The sequence below is a fragment of the Dendronephthya gigantea genome, unplaced genomic scaffold (genome assembly GCF_004324835.1).
Source record: "Dendronephthya gigantea isolate DGI-Jeju-01 unplaced genomic scaffold, DenGig_1.0 000386F, whole genome shotgun sequence".
Lineage (NCBI taxonomy): Eukaryota > Metazoa > Cnidaria > Anthozoa > Malacalcyonacea > Nephtheidae > Dendronephthya > Dendronephthya gigantea.
In genome coordinates, this window is record NW_021163396.1 from 26,090 (window position 1) to 37,345 (window position 11,256).

General features: G+C 36.6%; 1 long non-coding RNA gene across 1 annotated transcript; it reads right to left on the reverse strand.

Moving 5' to 3' along the window:
- Nucleotides 1-265: 265 nt before the first annotated feature.
- On the reverse strand, nt 266-1,330 carry LOC114542740. The gene is made up of 3 exons (XR_003689745.1): nt 1,022-1,330; nt 843-921; nt 266-434 (listed from the first exon to the last, which is right to left on the reverse strand). It is a non-coding gene; the product is annotated as an uncharacterized LOC114542740 (long non-coding RNA).
- Nucleotides 1,331-11,256: the final 9,926 nt, after the last annotated feature.

The window sequence follows — 11,256 nt, forward strand, 5'->3', positions numbered from 1 at the left end:
GTTTCCTAATATGAGGGAGAGACTCTCTTTCAGTAATTAGACCTAAAGCAACCACTAGCTGTGCTCTGAATGTCTTCTTTGAAAAACAAATTGTTTATCAATTGCTATTGTTAAAATCTAGTTAGGTTACCAAAACTATAATCGGTACACTAAGCATTGGATAAAGACAGTCAAAATAGTAGATTGTGGGGCAATAAACTACAGGTGACATTGTAATTTTGTCCTTGGGAAAATTATAGTATATTAATTGCATCATTTACCTGATTCTCTGTGCGGCCAATCTTGTTTGTTGTTTCTATCTGGTTCGAAAGAACCAATACAAACTTCTTGGCACAGTATTTGGCATTCTTGACAACTCTTGATAGATTGAAATTTGCCAACCATACCATGGACTAATAGTTCTTGCACATTTTACTGCCAAATTCTGCCTTTACCTGCAACAAAATAATAGAATGTGTTCAGTTACAAACCTTACTTGCAAAACAAAAGAAAATGATTTTACTAAATTATGGAAACATACTTTGTTATTTGACTAAAATATAAATGTGAATTTGAAAAATGACAAGCTAAAATGGGACTCTCAGGTAACCTGTAGGAAATTATATTTCTTACAGTAATAATTTTATCAAAAGTCATACACAGGCAATTATTTTAAACAAATAACTTGCTCTCTGAGATCAAATTTATCAAAATAGAGCAAGGATTATCGTTAATATATCAAAATAGAGCACGGACAATTGTTGATATAGGATAAAATATCGCTAAATTATGTCAATAATATGAGACAAGCGAAGACGCATCTAAAATTACGGTAAACTGGTAAAGTAAATATGAATAGATACCTATTATTGCAATGATATTTTCTTTGACCACAACTTGCTGAAGAGATCGCAGTAAAGTAGAATACGTCATTTGGCTTCTCTAGAATAAAAAAACATTTGTTTGTTCAGCGATTTGGCCGTTTGACTTTGAGCGAACATGGATACTGTATGTCTGTATTTGATCAAATTCAAACACTTACCAAGATATTTCTGAGATAATACCACAACCAATTGCCTTGAAATTTCCTTATGGGAGCCCGTTGTTGTTTAGGATATTTAGAAGTACCAAAATAGTCGAGTAAATACGCTCAAAACGTCTTTTTAACACAGCAGCATAAACATCTCGATGAATATACGATCAAAAGAGTTTTCAAACGACGCGCTCAAAAAATTTGCATACAAGCGCTGACACGTGTCATATTTCGTTCCTTATATGGACATACATATGCCTATACGCGATTGCGAAATATTTACTTTGTAGCAATCATTACATAGCACAAAATAACTAGTCGTTAAATTAGTCGTTTGATAAAATAAAAAGGACAATGGATCACCGATCACTATATCGATGTATCGGGGGTTTTTTTATATAGAAACGTATCTGACCTGACGTATTCATAGCAACAAGCTGAATTTCCATGTCGTCTTTTAGATGAATAGTTGTGCGAAAAGCACGGGAATTTTTTGTTCCAAAATCATCTCATTCGAAAATACAAGTTTATTTTTCAATAACTTAAATAAAATCAAACGTGCTCATTCCCGGCCCATCCGCCATTTGGTGTTATTTTGACACCCCATACTTAACTCCCTATATGGCGTTATTTTAACACTTTCGTCGGCAAAAGAGGTGTTATTTTGGCACCTTGCAATGGTGCTGGTAATATGGTGTCATATTGGCACTTTTAGCGCCAATCCCAGATTTGGTGGTGTTAAATTAGCACCGAAGTTGGTGCCAAAATAGCACTTTGTATTTAACACCACTGCATGGTGTTGATTTGGCACCTACGGTGGTGCTATTTTAACACTTTAAAATTAACAGTGTGTTTCATTATCGACCATTTTATTTGGAATGGTTCGTGTTGCGCTTTAAGCTTCCAAATATATTTCGATAGTTCCGTTTCACCGGAGTAACGTTCATGTTTGAATGATTTCAAATGGTTGCTGTGTCTTAGTTTGAAGCCGCCTGCTGTCATACCAATGTAGTGCTTGATCTCTTTCCCATTGTTAGATCGGACTTCCGCTTTGTATACGATGCTTTTCGTTAGGCAGTTGCCGTTTAATGGGCAATCTTCTTTAACTCGACAGTTACATGGTTTCGAGGTAGGTTGAGAGCTAGTATTTTGTTGCTTTAAAATTCTATGGTTGCTGCTTGATATTGACGGTTCCGTTTGAAAATTTTATGAAGAGGGCACGAGTGGAGAAATGCATCATTGACTCCACCAAATTTGGTTGATCGGTACTATTGTAGTGGAGAAATGCGTCATGCTGTGTTGCCCGATAGAGCTAGGAGTCTAACTCTATTCGTCGACCCGTACGATTTGTCAAATTGTACGAGTCGATTCGACCCGTACAAGTGAAGAAAGGCATCGTGCTGGACAGCACGCACAACTCAACAAATAGAAATACATATTCAATTGCCTCGTTCTTTAAAAACCACACCAACCCAGAATCCACATGCAAAATATTTCAATTAGCAACGCACAACTCAGCAAATATAAATACATATTGATTTGCCTCGTTCTTTAAAAACCAAATATTATTAAACAAAGGAAATATTGTCTTCAGTCAGTTAGCAATGCACAACTCAGCAAATATAAATACATGCATAATAATTTGCCTCGTTCTTTTAAAACCACATCGGCAAGTATAAATACACAGTTAGTTATAAAGCCACTATATTCCTCTAGAAAAAATTCGCCTACTGTAGAACGGGCTTTACTCTACACAAAAGCAAAGTTCCCGTAAGGATGCCCTCATACACAGTTTAATGATATACAGTTATGGAGCTCGCGGCGGAACCCTTTGATGTTGCTGTCCCCTTGCCTACGCCATTCCACGCGCTACGCAAATTGCTCTGGCAAGTGTATTTTGACTCTAAAGTAAGGGAAAAAGGTGTTCGAAAGACGAAAAATGTTAATATTTTAAAGCTGGCTCTATCAACCTCCATTTTTGCGCCTAAATGTTAAAAACAAACGGTAAATGGTTGTGTTTTTGTAAAAAATATATCGAATGATTTTCTTTATAAATATCAAGTTGATTGCCAACATCATCGCCGATTATAAATTAGGCAGTTATTTTTCCATCCAGAAAACATCTGAGCTGATCTTAAGGTGGCTCGCTACAGTTTTAAGAATATTGAAAACTAATTATTTAGATTGAAATTTTTGGCAGGAAATTTTTTGCTAAACGAAATGAAATTTTCCAGATATATTAACCAACATTCTAACAGTCGAAAATTGTCTTTGAGTATCACGTCATTACCGTTGTTATGGTAACAATGGCGATTCAATATGGCTGTCATTTTACCTATCCACGCATTTTACTCGAAAACAAGTTCGGTTACCCCAATTTTTTATTTTATAAAAAGTTTTCTTACAAAAAAATGGGAAATTTGAGCAACTTTAAAAAAATTCTATAGAGCCAAAAAATTTCTATAACGAAAAATCACGTTTTTTAATTTTTAATAATTTTGGCTCTATAGAATTTTTTTTAACTGGTTCAAATTTTCCATTTTTTTGTAAGAAAACTTTTTATAAAATAAAAAATTGGGGTAACCGAACTTGTTTTCGAGTGTGTGAATAGGTAAAATGTCGGCCATGTTGAATCGCCATTGTTAACATAACAACGATAATGATGTCATGCTTATGGGCAATTTCTGACTGTTAGAATGTTGGTTAATATATCTGGGAAATTTCTTTTTCTTAGCAAGAAATCTCGTGCTAAAATTTTGAATCAAAACCAAAAGTTTTCAATATTTTAAAAAATTGTAGGGAGCCACCTTAAAACAAGCATGATTGATGTGTTATTTCTAAAATTCAAACACACGAAAAAATTTCTTTGAAAATAATTTATTTTGCCATAAAACTAGCAAAAACTACATGTTTTTTATTCGAATCTTGAACTTGAATTCAAAGGATTTACAATAAACAAATGCAAATTTTACCTATATATATATATATACAATACTTTTTACATGAGTATAAATCCAACTTCACACACTGACACAAATGGTAAATGTGCTAACAGATATTAATTTCAGTTCATACATGATTGTAATATTCATGAAGGACATGCAGATCAATTTCCAATCTAATCTATGCAATGCTGTGTGGCTTCTATGAGAAGATTGAAAGCTATTTTCCAAATTTTGGATGTGAATATAATACACATAGGAGACATAATAGGGTTCACAAATATCAGTAAACTACGTATGCGTTGTAAAACTTTTTTAATAGCCATGTAACTTGCTATCTTGTTGAACAGTAGATATGTCGTCCGCTCAAAAGTTAACTGACTTTGAGAAGATTGTTTCGCCATCTAGAAAAAAATACGACTGCATGCTGGCGAAATATAGTCAGATAGACCTACATTTATTAGATGAAATACCAAACTTTGAATATTTACCTGGCAGTTCTAGAAGCTTCGTGTGAAAATCGCACTCCTCGTAGTTGTATTTCCCTTTTTTTCCCATTTGAATTCGTATTATCGCAGTCATTTTTAATCCAAAAGGAGCAATGTCGGATGGATAAATAAAATTTGTCAAAAAAACGAAGAGCAAAAAACCCTTGGCTTTAAAATTGCATTTTTTTCTGCTAAAAAATCGAATTTTCCTTATTAAAAAGTGCAAAAACACTTGCCAGAGCCTAGCGCGTGCGCATTAAAAACAGGGGGACAAGATTTGCCGCGAGTTCCACCTCTGTGTAGTACTCTGTGCCTCATATTCCCATCTATGGATTTGCCACGTCACGTTTACGCCACTTTGACGCCATTTTCACGTCGTCTTTGCCTTCGCGTCGTCTTCGCTAAACATCTGTAAGAAAACAGGGACACCGGAGAAGTGAGGACGGTCGCCCCTTTGCTTTTGCCAGGAATGGGAAGGGGGCAAATATGGCCTTCGAATTTAACGGATTGCATTGTGAATTTTTAGTGCGATTATTTTACGGATTTGCTTCGAAAACTGTTAAAAGTGTAGTCAACAAGGTTCAAGAACCACACAACGGTATACCCAGATACCATATCATCCAACAAAGGAGTTGGATTATATGTCGTAATGGGGCGTAATCGCAAGAAGCTTTTGCAAATAGCATGCGCACTCACTGCATGCGCAGCAGACGTTCTATATAAAGGCGAATACCAATAAATATTTAATCAACAAATGATGCTGTTCCTACACAAACAGCTACAGGTACACAAACACGTACAGTATACAGTGTACAGTGTACAAAATCAATGAAAGAGTTAAAACATTTTTCAAGTCAAACTTTGCTAATAACTCTCAGAATATATGATGTAAATGCAGACTTCCTGTAAGAGCTAAGTGTACGTCTAATTCTAATGCGGCGCACTTCTGTGCTTGACACATTATTTGCATAATAATCGTGCACACGACCTAAAAAGCGAGATGCTAGTGGAATGTGAGCTCATATTGTGACTTATGTATAAAAATACGTAGTGTTTATAATTGTAATAAAACTAGGTTAATCGTTCCACAACACTTTAGAATGATTGTTGCTTAATTTTACGTTCAATTATAACTATCGGAGTACGCAGACTGGAACGAATTTAGACGATTTGTGAAGATGAAATAAACTGCGTTCCGGTTTGAGCGTAAACAATTGACCGTTTATCAACCGTCACAGAAGAATTCGCCTTTCCAAAGGCATTACAAATAAAACAGTTTCGTCATTAACTTTATCATAACCCGCGATAAAGTTTCGTGTGATGCGTTGAACAGGTATAAACGACGCAGGTCCAAAACTCTCGAACAAGTTTGCGCACCAAATCTCCGGCGTTAATCCATCATTACCATAATGGAATCGTTCCGGATGATACTGAAACCAGCGGACGCACGCAAAACAAAACGACTGCACCTTATTATTATGCGAAATCGACTGCCGAATAAAGCAATCGATGATACCCGGTCTTTCGTCCATATTTTCCATATCAACATCCCCATGAAATCTTCCGGCCCACTTTGCTAGGATGTAAGCAAAGCGATTGAGACGGGAAAATCTAGACCCGTATCGTTCCCCTGCAAACTCAATTGATGCGTACTTGTCATAAAGATGAGGTATATCGGTGATTGATATGTCTGGAAGAAAGATCTTGTAAACATCACTCAAGTACTCATGCTCATCAGCATCCAAATGTTCAATCACGTGCGGTGGACCTAGAGAATATCCATCCAGAGAAAACCATAATTCGTTATGGACATCAATTCTGGTGTTACACATTCGTAGAATGTCGATTGCGAGCTTGCTATCGATTACGCCGCTTTTTGATTGATGGCCTTCGCGCTGATGCAATTTACTGGTCAAATCTCTAAAATGATGTGCGTATTCCTCTGGAAATTCCAATTCTCTCAAATTCTGGTCTCTTAAGAACTTCCTCATGATTTGCAGTTCAATCGACTTGTTGTTGGTAAAATAGTTTCCTAGTATTCCGTTGTAACGCTCGAAACTAAACAACCAAAAACTATAAACAGGTCCATAATCAAGAATGCAGTCTGCCAAATGAGTGTGCATGTGCATGTTTGGTGTAATGCGTTGGGTCCCATACATTTTTTCGATATCACGGCAAAACGTTACAAGTAAAGAATGCGCAAGCCCAACATCAGTTATTTTAATCATTGGCTGTGAGAGAAGTTTGCAGGCTTTAACGAAATTTAACCAGCATTTGTAATGGTTATCAGGTAGAAGACCTAACAATGCAAACGGAGAGAAAACTGTAACCCAGGTTTTCCACTGTTCTGCTGTAAATCCAGAAAACGACTTTGCTATTTTAAAAGGGAGTCGACCCATAGTAGAAGGGGTATTACTTGTGTCTACTTTTTGCTGGACAAGTTCCAAATCCGCACGAGTTAAAATGGAGAGCTCCAGCCACAATTCCATCCTGCGTTTAGCAGTTCCCAGGAACAAATTATGCATTGGGTCAACAATAGTAAACCTGATACAGTCAAAGTATGGCAATCTAAGAAGTTCAGAATATCTAGCGCCATATAAAGATTCTTTCGCATTACGCAATTCCTGTGTTGACTGCGCTAAAATCTCTTCGACATGTCTTCTGTGGTCAACAATGTTTCTCCCACTGCATGAAGTGAATCCGGAATAATCTGTCGCTTCGCCAAAGGTACCGGTTACAAATTCTTTGGTACATTTATTACAACCACGTTTAGAGTTGTGAGCAGTAAACCCACAAACCTTCTTACTGGCCGGCATATCACAGGCTACACACAAAAGGGCAGCTCTAAAACGTTCTGGTAAAAGAAGTGAACCCGAATGCCTTAGAGTTACACCTTCCTCCCAAAGAACAACCAATTCATTAACAAGGGGTTCCAGAAACGAATTAATGTTATTTTTAGGCTCATTTGGCCCAGGAATAATCCCAACAAGAAAAATATTTTGTCGTTTGAAGCGCTCATTGCGCGGAAGATTCATCAAGACGAGATACAACACCCCCACTGAGTATGGTGTGTGATCAAATGGTTGCATCCAATCGACATTAAGCATAAAGCCGTAATTGCGAGGAGACGCCAGAAAGGAAGATCCATTAAACATCTGAAAATCCCTCCATACTCGTCCTTCAAATACGTCACACATTATTTGATGGGCGGTTCGAATATTACGATCAGTTCTCCACAACTCACACCGCTCAGTAAAACCGGATCGCTTAACAAACCGTTCCAATGTTGCAATAATACTTTGGTAACAGTAAATCTTGTGAGGATAGAGTCGGTTACCACCATCTTTAACCGTAACTTCCTTCAACAGTGTCGTGCCACATTGTTTACGCATGCGCCATTGCCTATGGTTTGGAAAACGAACAAAGGAACATGTTTTTGGAACTTTACGACTACCAACTGTTCGATAACAATCTTCAAATCGGTACACAGCACAACATTTGGGGCAAACAACGTACTTAGTGAACTTGTCCCCTACAAGTCCTATTTCGTTTTTGAATAGGAATAGCGATCCAGGAAAAGCTAAAGCAAATGCGGCGAGCAAATTATTAGAAAACGATGTTGCTTGAAAGAATCGTTTCAAAGATAACAGCAAAAATTCCATTGCGTTGTCCGGTATAGGGAAGTAGGTCCAGAAAAAAGCAAGTAGAATGACTAGACAATTCAGCAACGTGTGGTTGGAAGGGTGATCTGATGTGCTGACACTAATAGATGGAATATTGGAGTTCCCGAAAGTGTCTTCATTGATTTCATGATCTGAAACATCATCCCAAATCTCGTGTTCAAGCAGTTCCTGACTGAGCAAGTCATTAGCAGTGTCAGATTCACAACTATGATGAGAATGGCTTGGTGAAGAAGAGGCAAACGGAGCCGATTGGTCGATTTCAATAAGATTGTTATCGTCATCACTACTGTCTCCCAGACTTGGATCTTTCTGCCAAGAATTTATACTCGAGTTGAAGAAGCTGTCTCTGTGCTGTCTAAACGTTCTCGCTGGTAAACAGGTCTCACAATGCGGACAGAGTGTATATAGTTGTTGTTTTCAGCCATATCTTTCAGATTATATCTTGTTTTGAAAACAAGGGTCATAATGTAACATAAAGGGTTAAATGGTTGTAGAAGGTGACTTTCAGGGTCAACACATTTGACCAGGTGACTTGTATCAACCAATAGAATAGCTAGTGCGGATGTATTTGGCGCCAAATCTGACCTTCGAGAGGGAATCTCGAAGGAAAATTTTCAAAAGTTCTGTTTTCAGTGTAGTTCAGGAAGGTTATTGTTCACTTTTTGGCATAAGAGATATTCAAAAGCAACAAATTTCGAGAGAAAATGGCAGAGAACGGCCAGAACGAAGACCTGATGAGACGTATTTTAGCTAGTCAAAGAACAATCATAGAACAAAATCAAAAAATTCTGCACCAACAAGATGTAACACAAGCGAACCAACGCGAGACGGGGATGAATTCGAGAGAAAAAATCCCACTGAGTTTAAAGGTAAATGCTTAGAATTTTCTCTTACAGTATTTGAACTACTTTTTTTCACAAATATAGAAGGTAATATGCATCAAAATGAACTAATATACGCTTAACTAAAGTTACACTTTTTGCAATCTGCTCAAGCAATAAGTAATAGTACTGTATGATGGGCAAACATTACTGCTTAAAAGAGCCATTTATACAATATAATAAAAAAATACTTTGATGCAAATTTAGTATATACTGTATTTTTCTGATAACTAGGGTTTTTTTGCAGTGGTTTTGTGTACAAAACTGCACCTATATAGTACCAAATAAACAACAGTACACAAAACAAGACAGAGTTTCCTGTAGAGGCTTTATGTCCTGCAGGCATGTATATCATGTTAAGAAGCATAAAATAAAATGCTGAAAAACATCTAAAAATATCAACATAAAAAAGATTAACACCAGCAACCAGGCCAGTGTGTTTGGAGAGTTTTTATGGAAAAATTTTGATCTGGCTTGGAGAGAACTTGCCTCTTTCAAGTGTTATATGGACAAGCAAGCCAGCCCACTTGTCTATATAAACACACTATTATTATTAGGAATTGAATTAGATGGTGAGAACTTGTGAGGCAGGCTGTCTTGCAAAGTGAGCTCCCATATAAACAGCCCCTTACAGGAAAAATTGCAAACATTAGGTAATCATACTAATGCTGTATGTGTGATCAGTTTACAGTATTTGCTTGCTCTGAATTTAAGAGTTTTGTAATATACTTAGTGGCTTTGCAATAAATTCCTACTAATAATTTGGTAACCTTTCAATAACTAACTACTGATTAAGTACTGGCACTTAGTAGGTTAATGGAAAAAATAAATTTCATTGTCAATTCCATGTTAGACAACTATAGCTCATCATTAGAATATTGCTGCCAATAGCAAACAGGAAAATCAGAAATATTTTGTTAATTACTTACATTTGGAAGTCCTGTCATTCAACACTCCCTATAAAGAAAACAATACGATTTATTAGTCATTTATACACATTAAATCTGTCTCAAATAAGAAGAAGTAAATTCAGTTGAGGCCAGCGGGAGGGGAGCGGGGGGGGATAGGGTTCAGGAAAATTTTTTGTACCCCCAACACCCCCCTCACTCCATTATCAAAAGAGGTGTACCCAGACACATTTTAGCTAAAGCAGTCAAAGCAAATTTTAAAGAAAATTGCAGGAGCTTATCTAATCATGTAGTATTAATAATTTAGTCAGAACTTATTTGGGTTATTAAATTTTACTCCTCAGCGTACAGTCCGGGCTGCAGTCAAGGGTCTAGAGCAAGGTTGGGACTTTACTCAGAGGTGGGTATTTAACATTTTGTGGTTTTGAACAGTTATTCAAGGAATATTTCATTATTAAGGTACAATACTTAGGTAACTAAACCTTATCTTAATCAATTTATACTACCAGTTCCATTAATTAGAACAAAAAACTGGAATCATATAAGAAAAATATAATACAGCACATAATGTAAACTAAGGTAAAATTCATTAAATAAACTGTACATAAGGTCTTTGGCAAATACCAAAAACCATGCATCATATGTTTCACTACAGAGTGAGCTAGCCAGGTGTGACAACCTGAAGCAAATCAACTTTAAACCATCAATCAACTTTAAACTATCAAATAGTTTTAGATCTCATGTGAATGAAGATACCAACAAGATGCTGGTTAACAATATAAAGGGATTAGCTGGTATGGAAAAGATGTCCCATCAACTAATTGAAAGTAAGTTATCAGTATATTATTTGCAGACAAATCATGGTCCTAATTGGCTAATGCAGCAAGTCGGGAACATGCTTTGTATGCAAACTACATCACAATGCAGACTTTTTATAAAGGTCTATATGGCTGGTTTACACCTTCTTTAAACTGCTGAGGGGAGGGGGTGTTGTTTGAGTGGGCAGCTTATGGAGCTGATTTCAAGTACATGGAACAATTTAACCCAGGCTGTTTCAGTGCAGTCCAAAGACAACATTTTTTTACATAAATGAGTCCAAATTTCCCAAATGGCAAATGAACTGTAATGCTGTTACTTAGCTGTATAAAAATTATATAAATATTCACATTGGAAATGATTTAAAAGGTATAGTTCGGCGCAGATTTTTCTCCTCACTTTACAATCTTTTAACTAATTTAAGAAAGCGAGCCATTGTTGCCGGTTTTCTTCACAGTATGCGGAAATATCCTGCCATATTGTAGAATAGTGCGAGTGCGACATGTTTTGTTGAGCTCTAGTATCT